This window comes from Pteronotus mesoamericanus, unplaced genomic scaffold, assembly GCF_021234165.1.
Source record: "Pteronotus mesoamericanus isolate MK-2021 breed Mesoamerican mustached bat unplaced genomic scaffold, CSHL_Meso_final contig_56, whole genome shotgun sequence".
In the NCBI taxonomy this organism is placed as follows: domain Eukaryota; kingdom Metazoa; phylum Chordata; class Mammalia; order Chiroptera; family Mormoopidae; genus Pteronotus; species Pteronotus mesoamericanus.
The window spans coordinates 32,124,406-32,146,207 of record NW_026555201.1 but is presented as its reverse complement, the minus strand read 5'-3'; the positions used below and the strand labels follow the sequence as shown (position 1 = coordinate 32,146,207).

General features: G+C 38.7%; 1 protein-coding gene across 2 annotated transcripts in view; it reads right to left on the bottom strand.

Moving 5' to 3' along the window:
- The window catches only part of CRADD (CASP2 and RIPK1 domain containing adaptor with death domain), a 237,579-nt gene that overhangs the window by 88,662 nt on the left and 127,115 nt on the right, over positions 1–21,802 (bottom strand). The gene's annotated exons all lie outside the window — the stretch shown is intronic.

Genomic DNA, 21,802 nt, shown 5'->3' with positions numbered 1-21,802 from the left:
GCTCTGCCCGTGCTCGTCAACTGTCACCAGCACTCCATTCACAACCATTGTACCATCTGAAAAGCACCCCCACAGACCGCTGAAAGCACCCGGTGGGTGATTCTGACCTCTGTAGAAACCCTTTTATTCTACAGGCCAAACCTTTTACTCATTCGTGAAATTTGAATGAAACGGGGGAGCACAGATATTAGATATAGGAAGTTTTGATTTTCTATTTTGAAGAACAAGTTGTGAATATACACTATCACAAAATGAGTGGAACCATGAACTCAGGGTTCACAATTTATGCGGCTGATTTCATGCATCCCTGTTTGTTCTGTCGTGTTTCAAATTATAAAAATGACTTGTCCTCTGAGACACTTGGCCTGTGCCCTCAATTAACAAAAGGAGCCTAGAAGCTCTGAGCGTTCGTTGTGGGCTAAGCTGGAGAACTCAAGTCTTCTGGCTGCCAGTCCCATGTTTTTAGGCTTGTTTCCTCTGGCATACTCAACAGTTTCTAGGACGTCAGAGCAGAAGTTGTAGTTGCAACACTTCTGACTCCAACTGCAGTGTTTACTTTTGGTCATTACTGCTTACATATGATTCTAGGATTCATGATGAGGATAGGTTAAATATTTAAATCACTCAAACAACTTAAATTGCAGTTGGACTGAATTCCTGTTGGGTAATCCCATTTGAATCTTGTTTACTTTGGGGGAAATGTGGACTTGATTCATTTCATTCCAAACCTGCATAAACAGAAGGTGAAGTCAGCCCTTCTCCATCTCCCTCCACCCCCAGACTGCGTAACTCAGAATGGGGAACCCATCCAGCTCTTCAGAGGATTTGTCTTGCCTTTCTCACAACAGAGTGTGTATGCTCATTGGGAACAATCTGCTCATGCCAGGAAACTAGATCTTGTTTGAATGACTGTAGTTAGAGGAAAACAATATGTCTACAGCCAGCACCAAAACATGGTTTGTACTTTGTGGCTGGCATTGCCTCAGCAGAGAATTGGCCGGCAGCTAAGAAACCTCACATGACCACTAGGCTCTGACAACCAAGTCGACTACTGCTCTTGCTTTCCCTCATCTGTCTATACCCCTCAATTTAAGCATTTGGTCTGGACAGCAACATCCTCAGGCTCCAAGTCAATTTCTTTGCTGTGATACCCTCAATAGATAGGGTAAAGGGTGGTTCTGGATCCCAATCTGCTCTCAGATTCCTCAGAAACACTTTTTCCCCCATCCCAAATTTACATTCTTTCCCTTTTCTAGGTAGCTGTAAGCTCGTTCTGCCCCCTTTCCTGCCTCAGCTCCACACCCTTCCTCAGGCCAAAGGTTGCCCAAAGGTTGTCCTCAGAACCAGGCCAAGCCTACATCATGCCAGCGAGTGCCCCTTGTTGCTGGCACCTGGACCACTGAGGTACTCTTGGCTTTGAGATAATTTGTCAGACAGATCCCAGTACACGAGCCAGAGACCTCAATCTAAAATGTTGGAGATGTGGGACAAAAGAAACCAACTACAGTGCTCATTAAGGTGTATAACAGGTATGGACTTTGTGAATGCGAAAGAAGGGATATAGGCACAGAAATGGGAAAGAAAAAGAAAAGGAAAGAGAGAGGAAGTTTCTGTCCCAATTTCCCCTAATTACTTGTAATTTCATATCTCTGAAATGAGCCAAGAAAAGCTGCCAAACAACAGGTAGAGGATAAAAACATAAATGTACCAATTAGTTTTTTAGGGCTCGTAGAAGCCCAAAGACTATTAAGACTATTTATGTTCTCAACAACACCTGCACTGTTGTGCTGGATTCAAGTTCATGGGATTTAGCCACTTTTGCATGGCTAGCTTTTTAGCATCTAATGAAAAAGGGAAAAGGATTCTGACACACTCAACTTCCAGTTATAGAATTGGTGTTGGTTCTTATTTAATGATACAATCCTTTTTACTCTATCAGATGTTGGCAAAGCTTTCTGTGCACCATTTTAATGCTTTGTGATGTAATTCTTTTATAATTCAATATGTCACTTAAATTTATATTTCCTGCTTTTTCTTCCTATTCTAATTTGAACCATACAAAAAACTTATACAAAAGAGAAGAAACTTTGTGCAGGATGAATAAGGAAATTGTTGGGGAATTCTGATTACAATTAACATTTACAATTAACATTTTTACATTACAATACAGGATATGGCAAAAATCAACTTAAGATGCTGTATACTGCAACTGCATTATAACTAACCAAGTCCAGACCCAAATTTTACACAACTGTAAATCATGAGCTGAAATAAAACTCAACGAAATTCATGCTTGAGCCAGAGTTTTCTTTCCTTGAATTTAGCAACAAACCATTATTAATTTTGTATAGGACAGAGAGCAGAGGAGAAAATATTACATTTCTTTGAACCAATCCATGGTTACAAAGGACAGCTAATTCTCATTTGGTAACCAGATAGATTTTTAATTAATAATATCACTTTTATTTAAAATTGATACATCTAAGTGAAACAGAAACTATGCCTGAACAACATTATTGGAACATATTAATAATAATAATAATATCTATCACTTATTAGAGCCTAGAATGAACTGGTTAGTTGATTAGGTAGTTTATGTACATCATCCTATTTGATTTTTTTAGAAAACTTTGTTTATTTGTCTATTAAAGCTCAGAGTTAACATTAGGTGTTACTCTTTGTATTGTATATTCTATGGATTTTGAGTAATGCTTAATGCCAAGTGTCCACCATTCCGGTATCATACAAAATAGTTCATTTCCCTAAAAATCCCCTGTGTTTTAATATCCATTCCTCAATCCCTCACTCCAAAACTCTGGCAATCAGTGATCTTTTTGTTGTCTCCATAGTTTTGCCTTTTGCAGTGTATCATACAGTTGGAATCACACACTATGTAGCCTTTTCAGACTGGCTTCCATTACTTAGTAATATACATTTAAGATTCCTCCATGTCTTCTCATGACTTAATGGTTCATTTGTTTTTATTGCTGAATAATATGTCATCACATGGAGGTACCACAGTTTATTTCTTCATTCAATTACTGAAGTGCATCTTGGCTGCTTTAAACTTTTGGCAATTATAAATAAAGCCACCAGAAATTTCTATGTGCAGGTGTCTGTGAAGATTTAAGTTTTCATCTCATTTGAGCAAAAACCTAGGAGCAGGACTTGTGGATCATATAGTAAGCTGATATTTAGCTTTTTAAGAAAGTACCCACTATCTCTCAAAGTGGCTGTATTATTTGCTGTATCATTTCTTAATCTTTTACTAGCTCTTCAATGTATATTTCACACCTGTTACCCTGATGAGAAAACTGAGACTCCAAGAGGTTAAATAACTTGCCTAAAGTCACACAGCAGAGTAAAAGCTAATGCTGGAATTACAACTTGGATTGGTCTGGCTTAGTGCTGGTAATCTTTCTACTAAACTACCTTGTGTCTCTGAGCAAACCAAACACTTATATGGGCAGCGGCCTTCAAAGATGCATGTGCATGTAGCTAATCTATATATTAATGTTCCTGTCCTGAGTCTAAAACCAGAAGTCAGGAAATGTCCTGTTGTTTAAACCTTACAACTTTCCACTTTTCCCTAAACCACAGAGTCACTCTTCCCCTCCTTCTGGGCCACAGCTCCAGGGAGGACTACAAGGCCCAGTGAATATAGCAGAGAACAGGCATGAGAGATATATGCCTCAATACAACTCTAACTATAGTTTGCTAACATTAAACTTCGCATTATCATCCTCCCAAAAGCACTTTCAGTAATGCAAATACTGTGCTAACCAAAAGCCCCAGCACTGGTCACTGGCTGCCACTTGTAAGTTGTTTTATCAGAAACAATTTAGGATAACTAGTCGTACATGGGAGCTAACTAAGGGACTTAGTCACTTAAAATGTTTCCAGATTTTTTAGCTGAAGAGATGGGAGTCTTCTATTGCACTTCTGAGGGGTGACCTGAAACGGTTCTCATTATCAACCAGGGCAGAAATCCAAATATACTTATACTTATACCATCCCTGTTACTTAGTATAACCCTGAGGCATGATCTGGAAACCATTCCACCATCTGGAAGGTGGAAATATTTGCCACATAACAATATACTTCACAGATATACTGTAGTCTGTAAAGGGTCTAGTAAAATTCCCTATTCTTAAAGCATATCAGTTCTTTCTCTTTTTCTCTTTTCCATTCAACAATTCCAGCTACATTAATCAAACCAACTTTCAAACAGGGCACACAATGTCCTACTTCAAGAGGAAATGCCACTTGGTACAGCCTGGAGAAATAGCTTTAAAAACTTAAACAGGAGCCCTGGCTGGGTGGCTCAGTTAGTTGGAGCATCATCCCATGCACCAAATGGTTGCAAATCCTATCCCCCATCAGGGCATATATCTAGGTTGCAGGTTCAAAACCTGGTTGGGGCATGAGCGGGAAGCAGCCAATTGATGTTTCTCTCTTACATCAATGTTATTCTCTGTTTCTCCCTCTTTCCCCTCCCACCTTCCCTCCTTTCTTCTCTCTCTAAATTCAATGAGCACATCCTCATGTGAGGAAAAAAAGGCTTAAGAATAAGAGTGATGCTTGTTTTCATAACACAATCTGGTTAATTTAGGGGGAGCGTGCTTTACTCAGAAATTTGGGATTAGCATAGAAGCACCACACTTTATAGATGGTCATTTCTTTTAAAAGTTTATATAAGTTTTCAGCTCTTGGTTGAGGTTATAGAATATTTCTTTGGTTCCCTCTTGTACAAGGGGCTAGATTTCTATCAGGAAGGACACAGGTTAAGGGGAAGGGGTGAGAATGCTAAATATAGACTTCCAGCCAGGATGGAGGCATAGGTAGATATCCTTCACTTCCTTGCGTAACCAAAAGAAGGACAACAACCAATTTAAAAACAAGAAACAACCAGAATTGCCAGAAAAATGAACTATATTTAAGTCTGACAACCAAGAAGTTAAAGAAGAAACATTCATCCAGACCAGTAGGAGGGGTAGAGACAAGAAACCGGGGCGGAGAGGATACACAGAAGGGAAACCAACCTGCTGGGTGAGGTGGCCACTGGCAGACTGGGTGGTCCCACTTTCGCGTGCAGATAAGCCAGGAGGAACAACTGGGGAGCAAGGCAGACCACACAACCCAGGGTTCCAGCACCGGAAAATAAAGCGTCAAAACATCTGTAAAAAACCTGTGGGGGATGAGGCAGCAGGAGAAACTCCCAGCCTCACAGGAAAGTTTGTTAGAGAGACCAATGGGGTCCTAGAACATACACAAGCTGACCCACCTGGGAAACAGTACCAGAAGGGCCCAATATGCTTGTGGGTAGCAAGAGAAGTGACTGAAAGCCCTGAGAGAGCCAGCAAGCCCCACTGTTCTGTCTTTGACCCCTCCCCTACAAACAGTACCACAATGCAGTAAAGTGGGTTGCCCTGCCCTGGCAAATACCTGAGGCTCTGCTCCTTACAACATAACAAGTGCACAAAAACAAAAACAAAAAAATATGGCCCAAACTAAATAACAGATCAAAACTCCATAGAAAAAACTAAGCAACAAGGAAATAGTAAACTTATCACATGCAGAGTTCAAAACACTGGTAATCAGGATGCTCACAGAAATGATTATGGTCACAAAACAGAGGAAGAAGTAAAGGCTATGCAAAATGAAATAAAGAAAAATATACAGGAATCCAACAGTGAAGGGAAGGAAACCAGGGCTCAAAGCAACAATTTGGAGCAGAAGGAAGAAATAAACATTCAACCAAAACAGAATGAAGAAACAAGAATTAAAAATGAAGAGAGGCTTAGGAACCTCTTGGGACAACTTTAAACACTCCAAAATCCGAATCATAGGGTGCCACAAGCAGAAGAGGAAGAGCAAGAAATTGAAAACTTATTTGAAAAAATAATGAAAGAAAACTTCCCCAATCTGGTATAGGAAATAGACATACAAGTCCAGGAAGCTCGAGAATCCCAAACAAGTTGGACCCAAGGAGGAACACACCAAGACACATCATAATTAAAATGACAAAGGTTAAAGATAAGGAGGGAATCTTAAAAGAAGCAAGAAAGAAGGAGAGAGTTACCTACAAAGGAGTTCCCATTAGATTATCAGATGATTTCTCAAAAGAAACCTAGCAGGCAAGAAGGGGCTGTCAAGAAGTATTCAAAGTCATGAAAGGCAAGGACCTATATCCAAGATTACTCTATCCAGCAAAGCTATCATTTAGAATGGAAGGGCAGATAAAGTGCTTCTCAGATAAGGTAAAGCTAAAGGAGTTCATCATCACCAAGCCCTTATTATGTGAAATGTTAAAGGGACTTATCTAAGAAAAAGAAGATAAAATTGTAAATTCTTCAGGATATTGTTATATTAGCACTTATGTTAAGGATAGTAGGCCTTTGTCATTTGCATCACAAATATTTCTTCCTAATTTGTTTATTTTTACTTTGCTTAAAGTTGTTTTACTGAGAAGAAGTTTTAGATATTTATATAATTAAATTATTGTTTTCCTTTTATGGCTTATTTGTTTTGTATCATGCTTGTAAAGACATTTCCCTTACCAAAACTATAAACATACTTCATGTACGTTTTCTTCTCAGTTCTTTTATGGTTTCACTTTTGTCTTTGATTCCTTTTAGAATTTTTTAATGCTATAACATTAAAGGTTAAATTATCCCAATTTCTTTCTCTTCTCTAGTCAACTTTGGCAATTGGTACTTTCCTAGAAATATCCAGTTCATATAGGTTTTCAAATTCTTTGCATAAAGCTATACATAAAAGTAGCAAAAGGTAAAAAAAAAAAAAAAAAAAAAACTTTATATATCTCAGTATATCTACTTTTCATTCCTAAAATTCATTATTTTTGTTTTTGCTTCTTCTATATGATAAAACTCACCAAAAGCTTACCTGTTTTATTTGTCTTTTTGAAGAACTAGCTTTGGTTTTATTGCCCAGGTTTACTGATCTTTTCTTTGGACCCATTTGATTACTTTCTTCTTATGGTTGTTTTTAATTCTCTTCCAACTACTATTTTAAGATTTATTTCCTTGGGCCTTTTGTTTTGGCTTTTCCTAGTCTCCTGAACTGAATGCTAAGTTCATTTATGTTCTAGTTGTCCTATTTTCTAAAGGATTGTATTTAAGGTTGTAAATTTTTCTCTCTGTACTAACTTCAGTAGCTGAATCCCCTTAAAGTTTAATATGCAGTTCTCTTATTGTTGATCTACAATTTCAGGTTTCATTTTTGTATATTTTTGCTCTCCTTAATAGTTTTAATTTTTTAATTAATTTTGTACCATAATTAGACATGTAGCCTGTATGATTCCTGCTAGAAACTGGTTTTGTGGTTTTCTTTGCCATCAGTTTTTAAAATTAAGCTCCCAATTCTCAAAGTGGCTTACCAGGAAAAATGGAAATCTAAAAATTTCTCTTTGTAGATGTATGCCTTTATTATGTTTTTGTATTTTGATGCAATATTATTAGGTTCAGTATATCTCTTAGCCCTTCTATGTATACTGTATATCTTATCAATGTGAACTATCACTGTTAATCATAGTATCATAGTTAATACTTTCACCTTGAACTCTATTTTGTCTATTTTTAACATTGTTATACTTGCTCCCTATTTCTTTCAATTCTGTTATTATAACTATTATTTTTTGATTAATTTTATAGTAATTTTAGGTTTACAGTAACACTGAGAGTAAGGTACAAGGATTTCTCATATACCCCTTGCACTCACACATACATAGCCCCTCTATTATGAATATCACTCATGAAAATTATACACATTTTCACCAAGGATGAACATACATTGACACATTACAATCACCCAAAGTTCACATTACACCTTAGGGTTCACTTTTGGTATTGTACACTCTATGGATTTGAACAAAAATATAACATACAGGGTGGAGCAAAAGTGGGCGTACAGTTGTTTGTACAGAAAATAATACAATAATTAATAAATAATAATACAAGAATAAACTCTGCGCTTCACATACTCACAACTGTAAACCTACTTTTGCCCCACCCTGTATATCCATCATTACAATACAATACAGAGGCACCCAGAGTACCTCTGTGCTCTGTCTAGTCATCCCTCTCTACCCCACCATCCCTGGCAACCAATGACTTTTTATTGTCTCCATAATGTTGCCTCTTCCAGAGTGTCATATGGTTGGAGTCGCACAGTATGTAGCCTTTCCAGACTGGCTTCTTTCACTTAGTAATGTGCCTTTAAGTGTCTTTAATGTCATTTATGGCTTAATAGCTTTTTTGTTTTTAGCACTGAATAATGTTCCAGTGTCTGGATGCACTATAGTTTATCCATTCACCTACTGAAAGATACCCCGGTTGCTTCCAATATTTGGCAACTATAAATAAAGCTGCTCTAAAACATGGGTGTGCAGGTTTCTGCGTGGAGCAATATTTATTTTTTATCCTTTCTTTGTAATTTGGTTTTAGGCAGTTCTCTTATAAACCACTGAAATTTTATTGGAGGTGAAAAGTAAGGGGAATATCTAATCAGAGAGCCTCCATCTTGTAAAGGGCGAATTAATTCCATTCATCTATATGTTCTTGCTCATTCCTCAAAGTTTTTTACATACATATTTTCTTGTCACTTTTTCTCTTGCCCCCTTATTTTTAGTAATATAATTAAGTTTATCATACTTTTCACTCCTTTGAAAGTTACATATTCTATTTTTATTCTACTGATAAACTTAAATTAGAACTATTAATAGATAGCTAGAGTATATTTATATACTCTACTCAGCAAAACATTATCTGTGAAATGCCTTCTTTTCCTCTATTTCTGCTACTTCTTTCTTCTGAAAATCATGTACAATTTAAGCTCCAGATATTGTTTAAAGTGTACACAATTAACTTTTTAAAGTACAAATTAAAGAATACAAATTCTTCCTTTTGCCTAGAATGCTTTCCCCCAAACTTCAATCCAAAACCTGCTCCACTTACAGCCACCCCATCTCAACTGATGCAATCCATCTTCCAGTTACTCAGGCCACAACCTTGGACTCACACTTGTCTCTTCCCTTTCTCCTGCACCCCATTCCAAGCTGACAAGAGATCATGCTGACTTTACCTTCAAAATACACCCAGAACTGAATCACTTCTCCACAAATGCACCTGCTCCAAACTGTCTTCATCCTGCACCTGGGTTACCAGACCTCCTAAAGGGCTCCCTATTCCACTTTTACTCCAGGGCATCTGTTCTCCACAGGGCAGCCAGACAGCAAAACCTAAGTTAGCGCAAAACCCTCCAATGGTTCCCTGTTTTGTTCAGAGCGAAAACACAGAGTCCTCCCAATGGCCTACACAGCTTAGATGGCCTCTCCTCTGGTGACAGCCCTGGTCTCCTATCCTAACCCTAACCCCTTTACCTACTCTGCTATAGCCATATTCTTGCCATTCTTTACTCATGTCAGCATGTTTCCATCCTAGGGCCTTTGTTCTAGCTTTCTCCCTTACATAGTCACCTCATTCAAGTCTATACTCAGAGTTGCTGGCTCGGTGAGGCCTACCCCAACCACCATGATTAAACTTACCTTTTCCCATACTACCTATTCTCATGAGACTGTTCTATACCTTTCTTTTTGTATAACACTCACCACCTCTAACCCAGCATATAAGTTACTTGTTTATAATGCTTATTGTTTAGTGTCTGTCCCCATCTCACCCTGTTAGAATGTAAGATTCCCAGGCAAAGGTCTTTGCCTGTTTTCCAGTGTAAACCAAGTGCCTGAATGGTGTCTGAATGTAGCAGGCACCCAATAAACATTTGCTAATTTTGGATGTGCTGATTGATTTTTATGTGGTTAGCTTTAGGTCTCAAATGCCACTTCCTCTGAGAAGCCATTTCTGATCAGCCAAGCTGGAACAGACATGCCAATCATATCACTCAGGTGACTTTCATCTTAACATTTATCTCTGTCTCATGTGTTCTCAGATTTATTTTCTCTGTCTCCCCATCTCAATTTGACAACTGTAGAACTTCAACTGTCTTCATTATCAGAGTATCTCTGGTACCTAGGACAATGCCTAGCACATAGTGGAAGCTCAATAAATGCCTCAGATCATAAGCTGAAGGGCTGAGGCCATGAGTGATCTGAGCCTCCTCCTTTGGGAGAAGCTCCATGTCTTGTGTGACCTTCTGTTGGAGGTAACTGCCTACACCCTGAAGGTCCTCAGTGCACCCTCAAATGCACCTGACCCACAGCATCTAAATTGTTCTAAACAAACATCCCCATTCTTTCCTTATCCACCCCGGTCTGTCTTATCCACCCCTTCTATGCTCCTCCTCCTCCAAAGCATTCATTGGGTCCATGATCTCTTCCGGCTGTCTCTATTCCAGCAGTCTTCAAACAAACTTTCCAAAGGCACAGTTTTAGGGAAATGAGTTCCTATACTCTCAACTTCTAGATGTACTCTTTTCTAAAACTACCTGAGAAGTTTTTGACCCTAACAATATTCTTTCTCCCACTCTACCAAAAAAAAAAAAAAAAAAAAGTCATGCTATTCATACAGCTCAAATCTTAATAGGGTGTGCTGCTCCAAATTATTCAAAATGTTTGGAAAAACCCGGTATCTTTCTGTCTCTCCCTGCTCTGCAATCAGGTCTACAAGGATGGGTTTGGCTAATACTGGAAATTCTGAATTCACAATAAAGTAAGATATTAATGACATAGGTTATTTTTAAAGTAACCAAAATGTTAAAAACAAACTAACAAGCAAAGTGGAGTCACCAGATTTTTCCAAATGTGCTGGATAAAGTCTATATGCAACTTTTTTATTGATTTTTTTCAGATTTCACATGTTATTTAGTAAAAGCATTAAAACGTATTTATCAAATCATGTCATAAAACAATTTATTTCACATACAGTCTTTACCTTATTTCAACTTATACAATGTGTAATGTTTTCTACCTCCTATTTTAAAAATGATAAAAAAAATTTACATGTCAAGTATAAATATGAGACAGTACACCATTTTAAACAATCCTTTCAGGGGGTTATCCTGCAAAAAGTTTGAAGACCACTGATCTACACTTACTGCTCTCAAGACAATGCTTCTGCTTGGTGAAGTTGAGTTGAAAATGAATTCTCTGGAACCAGCTATACTACATCTAGTAGAAACTCCAACTTTCTAACACATGGACAGCACCCTTCTCTGACTTCCAGCACTTAAGCAAAATATTTTACATTTCATTTAGAACAGGAAGAGAGTAGTGGATGACTATCTTCAGGCACTAGCCACTACTTAAAAAAACCACCTGGCTTCCATAATGAAACTTTCAGCAATCCAAAAGTCTCACCTTGATCTTTTATAAATGTTACATGTCATACCTTGGGGATAAAGCAAATGGTGGGCTTTGCTTTAACAGCATTTCTCAGCAAGAATACAAATGAGTAGGGATTGTAGGGGAACAGAAGAGAGACAGAAGTGGCTCATTCACTGTATAGAAGACACTTGGTTAGCTTCCAGACTATCAGAGGAACAAAGAACGGCTGTGTGTCAATCTACCACTTTTGTTTTTTGTTTGATGGTTACACCTGAATCTACACCTGTTTGATGGTTACTGACATTTCCAGTCACTGAAAGAAAACAGACTTGTGCCTGCAAAATTTCCTAGGGGAAAAAAATGTTGAAATACCTAATCTGCTCATAAGCTGTATACTGCCATCACCAACACGTAGAACTTGACTCTGGCGCATTGTTTTTCCTTCATCGGGCCTGAGCCTCACAGGGGTTTACCGCACTTCGCCAAGCCAAGCTTCTCTGGGCAATTTATGGAGGAACTGGGTCCTATACAGCATATGATGATCTATGTTCTGCTTTCTCCCTCTGAAAGAAATGTCATCACAAAGGCACTTGTGACATCCTATTCCATGGCCAAGAAGCAGGCTGTTGCCCGGGATACAAGGTGTAGGCAGCAAGCAGTGCGAACTGGTTTTAATGTTCTAATTTCATATAAGAAATGAAGTGTGGATTTCTAGCCATCTTGCTAATAAAGGGTCTGACAGAAATAACACCACTGAGTGTGGCTGGTAGAGTACCTAAACGTCTCCCATGAAGTGGACAGCAATTTGAACATTTCACCTAAAATGTCACATGGTGTGCTTGAGTGTGATATTGTTATGTTACAGAATTACATGTTATGATTTTGTAATAAAAGATCTTTATGTAATAAAAAAGGGGCGTGATTTGTGCGTGATTTGTGCTGTCCTGTATATATTTCTTCAGAGAATTTATGTGTGGGGGGTGTTTCTTACATTAGTTAGCTGGGTTTTACACACACACATATACACAACACTGTGGGGCTTTTTTGGTTTTTTTGATACTGAATGACTCATTGCACTGGGTCATTAATACATAAATATATATAAATTTATATAAATAAATTTATCAATAAATGTATCAGTAAATATAAATTTATTAAGATAACTCATTAAAATTTTTAATAAAAAGCCATTTAGATTATAAATACCCCTTCAAAGTATTTTCTATACTGTAATGATTTCCCATTTCTTGTTACTTATTTATATAACATATATGTTAAGAAGAAAATGACCAGGAAGTGTCTTTGGACACTAATTGGCTTTAGTGTAAGGCTGAAATCTGTATTACAGGGTTCCAAACATGGTAGGAGAGAAAACTTCAAATGGCTATGTACAGAGATGGCATCATTTGATCTTCATCACATTATACTGCATTATAGCTAAAGCAAAGAAACTACTGTAGGTTTAAGAATATTTAGCACACAAAATAACTGGTACCCCACTCAGAAATGACTCAATGAACTCTTCACAGAATTTAAAACAAAAGCAATTTGAATGTATTCTGAGAAATCTTGAAATCAGTAGCTGTTATACTTGCCTTATTCTTCACTCTTAACTACCATTTATTAGTTCTTGCCACCTTTGTGCAACAGGTATTATCAACCACCCTTTAGAGTTTTGGAAAGTTAAGGACTAGACAAGGTCAAATACCAGGTCTCCTGAATTAAGATGAGACCTGAATCACTGAGTCTTTCATTCAGTTTTTGGTTCCTAATTACGTGTTTCTCCTCCCATTCCCCACTCCTCTCTGCTCAGCCATGAGGTTTTATTTTCCAATTGTACTACTTGGTGTGAATTAAAAGGGTGACTCCCTAATTGAGAGATGAAGCAGCTTGCCACATTTCAACAGTAGAGGAGGGCTGGTGATTTAGAAGGAAACAAAATCTCAATTGCGTCATTGGCCCACGAGCCTGACCACAGCATTCAGGGATCGTCCTAATGAAAGCACCATGCCTTCAGCAGACATTCAGGGCCCATTTCATTGTTCTCCTGAGACAAGGGGACCTCTTTACTTCCAGCCAAATCTCATATAGCCTAGAAGCATCAACTTGTGCTGGAAGAAATTAAAAAGTTTCCTCCAAATGTAGCTGGTCTACACCAGGCTATATAATGCCAACATTCAGATACTTGGAATCACACAAATGACTAACTGTTTACATTTTCCCCTTGTATGCCTGACATCATTTCAACAGCCTGGATATAGTTCAGCTACTGAGGAACATCCTTACTGACATCACTCTTGTAAAATGCATATATTAAACACAAGTTTCCAAAGATAGATTCTAGGCATTAAGGACCTTTAAATATGCCTATTGTACAAATATATATATTCAGGGTTGGACAAAAGTAAGTTTACAGTTGTAATACAAATAAATAATATAATAATTAATAAATAATAACAAGAATAAACTCTGTGTTTCACATACTCACAACTGTAAACTAGGTTTGCCCAATCCCTGTATATTTACTTTAAGTGCTTTTTGTGGAATTCTACTGTTATCATAGCAAATGACCACAAACTTAATAATTTAAAACGACATTTATTTATCTTATGGTTTCTAATCTTATAGTTATGTAGGTCAGAAATCAGACACGGGTCTCACAGAGCTAAAATCAAGGCATCAGTGAGGCTGTGTTCCTCTTTGGAAGCTCTAGGAGGGATTCAGTTCCTTTGCCTTTTCCAACTTCTACAGACTGCCTGCGTTCCTTGGCTTGTGGCCCCTTCCTTCCGGAAGCTTCAAAGACAGCGACAGTAGGTCAAATCCTCACATCACATCTCTTTGACCCACTCTTCTGCCTCCCCATTCCATGTTTCTCATGTGATTACATTGGATCCAGGATAATTCCTTTGTCTCAAAAATCAGTTCCCTTAATCAAATCCACAAAGTCCCTTTTTCCATGTAAGGTAACATATTCCCAGGTTCTGGAGGTTAAGATATGTATAACTTCTTTGTGGGGGAGGGCATATTATTCTGCCTACCACAGATGACCCTATTTTGTTTTATTTATTTTCCATTTCAACTGGAAGTAATTTGAGACTTTTACTTCTCAGAATGCCAGGAAAGACAGCCCTCCTGAGTTAAGACCTGCTAACAGGTTATTGGCAGGCGAAGGCACTTACAATTTTTTGGATGGTTTTAGATGCTTACTGCCAAAAGGTGGATATAGCTAGGATTTAAGACATTGTATTTGTTAAGGTAGGCTCAAATACAGCAGCTTTTTCTTTTTTTTGCTCACAAACAGTACTGGGCAGGAAAACATACTGGACAGGTGGACCTCCTCCATGCATTAAAAATGGGACAGCCAAGCTTTATGCACCTTCTGATGCGATGCATTTGAGCACATACAGCACCACCTAGTATTCTGAAATATTGAGCCTGAATCTAATCAGGCTTCTAGATCCAACTACTAACTTACAGGAAATACAGGGGACAGAAAAACACACTAAACATCACTACAAAAATAAAAGTGTCCAAATCCAGAATGTGTAAAATTATACAAGATAAATGATCCACCCACTTTTATAGTATATCCCAAAATAAATAAAATAAAGAAGTCAAGTTTAATGAAAAAAGAACCCCCTACTTCATACAGCATTTTGTACTAAGGACTTGTAAGCTGGTGTATTCAAAGGGGGAGCCATGCACCTGAGTGCTGTGGCACAGGTTGTTCTGATGCCACTGTTTATCGATCTGCTGCAAAACCTCCTCTCCTGCAGCAAAGAGGCTCTGATTCGGCCTTTTCTTGCTGTGTAATTCCAGTTCACCACCCATGTATTTTTCTCAGTAATCCAGAACAAAACAGTCATTACCTCATACCTTTAATTTGTTCTCATGATCCAAACTCAAAGACTCAATTGGTTAAGTAATTTAAGAAGCTAAAAATTTACTCTATCTTTCACTGGAAAATTTCATTGCAAAAAAAAAAATATATATATATATATCAGCCCAGATGTGCTCACTGTTAAATTCTGTGATCTTCCTAACTGAAGGCTGTGGGTCAGGACTGGCTGGGGAGGAGAGGGAGGAGAGGGGAGGGGAGGGGAACAACAGGGTAGTTCCTATATAGAAAAGGTTAAGAATAGTACTTCAAGAAGCATTTTGTGGCAAGATATCAAACATTTGGTCCTGAAATCAAGAGGCAGGAGTCCATTAGAAGACAATCCCATAAGGCCATATTCATTTGTTAGTTAACGTTTAAATAAAAATATCTAGCTTTCATAGGACTTTTGGATCTGCTGGGTTCTTAGACTCCAATCTGAGAAAAAATTATATAGTCCAAGCCCGCCATTTTAGCATAAGGAAACCAAAATGCAGAGTGGTAGGAATACACGCTCCATCTCCATCTCTCACCGTCTCTTGCACCTGTTCTCTCAGAACTCTGTTCCTGGAGTCTTTCGCTTGTGCAGGCTGGAGGGCGGCAGGGCTCCTATGGCTGGAGAGCCAGGTTATTAGACCTCGGGTGGGCGGTAGCTGGTTTGGATGAGTTCACTCAGGGCCACAGAGAGAATCCCTTAGCATTCCTTGGCCTGGACTCACCTGCACTTATATTGTCCTGCTGTCTGATGCTATCTGAGAGTTGAGCAGGGGCACATCTAGACTGAAAGGGCTTGCAAAAAAGTCCGCCGCATGGCTCAGCTTAGCTCTGTAGTAATATCACAGTAATAATAACAGCTGTGATCTGGCAGATGTTCAGGATCTGAGCCCTTTCCATCTCTTCCAACCTTAGACAGGAAGAATGATGGTCAGGAGCCCAGTCTCTGGAGTCCAGACCCTGACGGCCACCTACTAGCTCAGTGGCTTTGAGCAAGTCATTTGACCTCTCTGCCTCAGTTCCTTCCCCTATAATAAATGTAATGCTTAGAACAGTGTCTGACACAGCTGCTGTTATTATGCCATTAATCCTACTTCTCACTATCCCTCTTCACTTACCTCCGTTCCAGGAAAAAACAAAAAATAAAAATACCTCTGCTTCTAGTATACCTCTCTTTACTCATGTCCCCACCTTCATTCCTTCAGCAAATATTTCTAGAGAGACACAAGCACAAACAAGACAGCTTCCTGCCTTTAAGAAAGGTAACATCTCAAAGAAAAATACAGACAACCCATTACAAATTATGTGTCAACTGTAAAAACTAAGAAATGTACAAAGTGCTAGAGGACCAGAGAAGACAAAGCAATTGAAGAGTCTGACAGGAGGGGTCTGAGATGAAGTTACGGAGAGAGGTGAGGGAGACGATGCTTCGAGCAAGGCTTAAAGAATGCGGAGATTGTTTCTGATCTTGAGTAAAACTTTACCTGTTCCCTTAATAAATTACCCAAAGCCTCAAAGATGCTACTTGAAAGAAAAAATAAAAACAGCTGATTTACAGGGTACCAGGATTGTGGGCTTAATTCTGTAAACTACTTAAAGACAGGAATTGCCTCCTATTGAACTTCTTATTCACGCAGCTGGACACTGACCACCTGTTTGTCAGACATTTGAGACTCTCTTGGCTGAACATGTTCCATTGTCTTGATTTTTAACATTGCTCTTGGTACACAGTTATGTATCATTACAATGTTCTCTGTGCAATAAATAAATTTTTAATAGAACTACAGACTTAATATAAACACACCAAGCACACATAAAATTCAGCTTTAGTAGTTTAGCTACCTATTGCAGTGGTGTTAAAATGCTTTTGACAAAATTATGCCAGGTAGGATCTAGATGTAACACATCTGTTAGCTGGATACTCACTGTGTTTCAAGACGTAGAAAAAGTTGGCTTAACCCACACCAACTCTATAAACCTCTGCAAACCCAAAGCCCTTCTCAGTGTTTTTGTGAGATTATATTCTCAGGTCCTCCTTTACTTTCCAGACTCCTGATCATGTGAGTGTTGTCTCCACACTGCACTGCATCGATTGAGACGTGAATGTCTGCATTTCCAAGTTCACTCCGTGAAATCTACTCTATGCCAGGCATGCACTAGCTGAGTAGACTTCACAGAGTAGTTGGGGGACCACAAGGAACAGTTGCGTCAAGATCCTTCCTCCACCCTCCCCTCTCTTTTGTTCTTGCATATATTCACCTCACTCTCTGAACAACCAATAAAAGCTTTCCCTTGACTCACGCAAAGTAGCTTTGCCAACATCCAGTCCTTCAGGGCCTTATATCCTTCCTCTAGCACTCATCAAGGTCTTTTCCCTAAGATCATTCCCTTCATACAGCAAATTCTGATACCAGCTGTTTAGATCATTGCATTGCCTTGTTCCCCAGCTCATAACATTTATAGGTAAGAGGAGGGGCTGATCCCAATGGAAGCAGCAGCTGTATCAAGCAGATGTGGCAGTGGCTAGTGCAAGTATTTAGCAGAGGTGATACCAGGATATGACGTAATATGACCTTAGGCCTAAGCTGTTCATGAGCACATCAGACATGCCAAGAGGGAAGGAAGGCTTTGCAAAGGGCTGGAATTCTAACAGAACAGAGGGGATAGGAACCAGCAATGTAAAAATTATTATTAATGACAAAGAGACCCATTAACCCTAGGGCCTTAGGTAACAGGGACTTCAAGTAAAAACTCCTGAAAAAACTTATATCCTTGACAAGGAAAGGTCTGACCCCATTGAAAAGACTTCATTGATCTAAAAGTGAATACTTAATACTTTTAAGTAATAAATACTATTCAGATGCCTTTTATATGGTAGTTCATAAAGAATAATCTTGATGAAAGAATAGAGTTCTATCTACATGCAAAATGATGTCAGTAACAAAACTGTTAGCTGTGGCAGGAAAAAACAATATTACCAATGGCTTAGCTTTATATGAAGTTTTCCTTAAGATATAATTCTTTGCGAAAGAACTCAAAAGTTCTTTTAAAGAATCCCGCAGCCACTCTATTGGGGTAGGCACAGATAGCTATTATTATACCCATTAGACAAATAGGTAAAATTAGGTGGCTCCAACTTATACCCAGTCTAGAAGATTCCTGAAGTATTGATCTACTCTGGGACGTGACAAAGGACTTCACTTTGGTCAGGAATTGCCTTCTGCCCTCAGAGAACACTAGAATTTGTTCAAATCCCTGGGTTAGTCCCAGCCTGTCTCAGTCTGACAGTCAAATTGATAACCTTGCACTTGCCCTAGCTATTTTACAGAAGGCTACTTAATCATTACATTAAAATTAGAATTCGAGGGTTTGTTGGGTTTTTTTGCTATATAAATAAGCCTGGAAAAGGGCCTTTCTAGCAGTGGATCTCACTAAGTAGAAATACATGAGTTGTTTGCAACATGAAAAGAAAAATAGAGCGGAAGGGAAAGGAAGGAGCAAATAGATAACTAAAAATAGGCAGAGAAAGATGAGAAGAAACAACTGTGGCTTACTTAGATCAAAGAGTGATGGGGCTGGTGGATCTCCGTTGCTCCTTGTTCTGATTGGGAAGGGTCCTAGCTCTGCAAATGAATGGAGTGACACTCAAACACCGCTGGAAAAGAGGAGATGCAATAGCCATGAAATATTACTGTCTTTCTTAGAAACTGGGAATCTGGACAATGACCCCACAGTACAACACACAATACAAAGTGCAATACTCAGCTTTCACGCAGTCCAAATGAGCAAGGTATGGAGGTAGGGGGAAGAAGTATATGGTACGACTTTATAGATTAGCCTAGGGAGCAAAGGTCTTTGATCAGAAACAAAAGTCACCTGTTTGTTCATTCATGTAATGAGTATTCTATATGTTCCAGATATTTTTCTAGGTACTAGGGATACAGCACTACACAAGACCGACAAAGAATCTGTTCTTTTGTAATTTATAGGCTACAGGCAAAAAGTGAATACACAAATAAACAAATGCATGCATGTTTTCATATAAATTCAAATAAAACAGGTTTTGGGCTGGAGTGTGACCAGGGGTTATGTGAGTACTTTAGTTAGATAGGGTGGTCACTGGCGCTGAGACCTAACTGAGAGGAAGCCGGCTTTATACAGTGATCTGTATTCCAGTGAGTGAGAACTGCGAACACTGCTGGGTATATTAAGAGCAGAAAAGGGACCAGTGTGACTCTAGTAGTGAGCCACGGGGGAGTGGCAAGAGATAAGGGACAGATGAAGGCAGGGGCTACATCATAAATGAGCTTGAATTTTCCTCGAAGTACAGTAGGATGTCCAGGGACGGTTTTACAAAGGGGAGAGACATTAATGTTTTAAGAGACTGCTCTGGGGCTCTCTCTGGCAGACTGCAGGGGCAAGCAAAGAAGCAGAGACAGGTTAGGAGGCGATACGGAAGTCCAGTGAGAGACTGGGGTGGTAGCGAAGGAGGTGAGAGAAGCAGATGGATTTGGGTCAATTTGGAGGTATTTCAATAGATCATAATGATATACTGGATGTGGGCGGGACGGGAAAAGCATCGCAATTATGGTGACGTTTAGGTGACGCCAGGCAATTGGGTACACAATGGAGTTCTTTACTGAGATGGGAATACAGGGAGGGGTAGGTGTGAAGAAGAAAACAGGAGTGAGATTAAGAGCTGATTTAGGTATATTAAACTTGAGAAACCTTGCAGATACTCATGCCTGGATGTCCGGGTTAAAGATGTAAGTTGGCAAAGAGAAGATGGGTAAAGCTATAGAACTTACAGAGATTACCCGGGTATAGAATTTAGAAATATCTAAGAATCAAGCATTGAAAGCTTTCTAGTAGCCAGAAGTAAAAAGGAGGATGAACAACCAGTGAGGTGTAGAAAAAGGCAAGAAAGTGTGGTTGACATCAGCCAAAAAATTATTCCAAGAAAGTAAAAAGTAACCTACCATATCAAGTATTGCTGAAAGTCAAGTAACGTGAGAAAAAAGACTTAACCACCATTAACCATCATATATGGCAAAATGTAGGTACGTGGTGCCCTTGGCAGAAGTGCTTTCAGCGGCCTGGTGGGGCTAAAGGTCAAACAAAGTGGGGTGAACAGCGAGTGGAGGGTGAGGAAGCAGAAATGGGGTCCAGAGAGAGTTCCCTTAAGAAGCTCTCCAGTGAAAGGAGAGCAGGGAAATAATAGGAGTCGAGAAACAGTTTTGTTGGTGTTTTGCCAACTTTTTATTTTCAAAGATATAGAAAAGTAGAGAGAGCAGTTAAAGAATCCCCTGTGTCACCCAGCTTTGCCAGTTATCAGCTCCTCATCACACGTCTTCCATCTCTCCCCCCACCCCTACCGAACCTCCCACCGCAGGATTATTTTGAAACAAATACCAGATATTATTTCCAGGAAGGATTGTTTTTATTTTATTTTGCTTTTAAGTGAGAAGTATTGTTTGTTATGAAAAAGGAAAACAGAAAGTCCTAGTATACAATGCTTTCACTGAGAAAATTCCAGCTTCACCGCTTTAACAAACTGACTCCAATAAAAGGTATATACTTTATTTTTCCTTTAAAGTACAGGTTCTGAAACTATGGCCCACAGGTCACTAATGGGCTGGAAGGGGCATCCAGGAGCAGCAAACTGAGGGCAAAATCCAAGTCCTTCCATCAGTTCTAATGAATGGAGGAAGTCCAAGTTTGTGGTCTTCTGTTTATCTATTTTTTTCTTGGGGGAGGGGTGGTTTATGAATGAATAAGTAGCATAACTTATTAAGTAAGTTATTTAGGATTACTAAAATTAGTACATTCTTAGAGGTTGCAGATGACTCTCACATAAAGTTACGCTAAGAAATCTGACTGCCACACAAGACTTGTGCTGTTGCAGAATACATACAGAGGTGGCTGGAATTTCTGAAACTTGGAAGAAGGATGCCTAATTGCCAATACATATCTTCAGTTGCTTATGGCTTGCAATTTTTCTACCCTGCTTTTTGACTACAAATGGCTTATGTTTATTAGAAACAATTTAGTCTATTGAGAATTATTTGGCTAACCCCTCAGCATATGGAGATGCATATTTGTATTATTAATAGTTATTTGCCACTTGTTCATTCATTGGTAATCTGTAAAATGGAGATAACAATAGTACCTGCCTCATATCTTTAAATGAGTGAATATCCATAACTGGAACACTATGTAGTACATATTAAGGTCTATATTTCTCCATAAAAAATATTACTACTATACCTACTACAACAATTGCTACTACTATAGCAGCTAGTGACATCAGTATTCTAACAGAGACACTTCGAAAATCATACAGCATAATTTGAAATCCACATAAGTGGTAGATATAATAGCATAAATGGTGGTAATCATTATAGCAAAACCTATTTAACCCAAAACATAAGTAAACTATTCATATTAACCATACTAGTCTGGATTCAGGATCTTGGAACCCTTCGATGCAAAAATGCAGTGAAAAGATATGAATCTTTTTGTGAACACTGGACAGCCTTAAATAACATTATAAAGTAAGTGGAGGAGGGTCTTCATTATCCTCTCATCATCTTTCTACAAGCCTGTCTTACTTCCTAATTTCATGCTTTCTC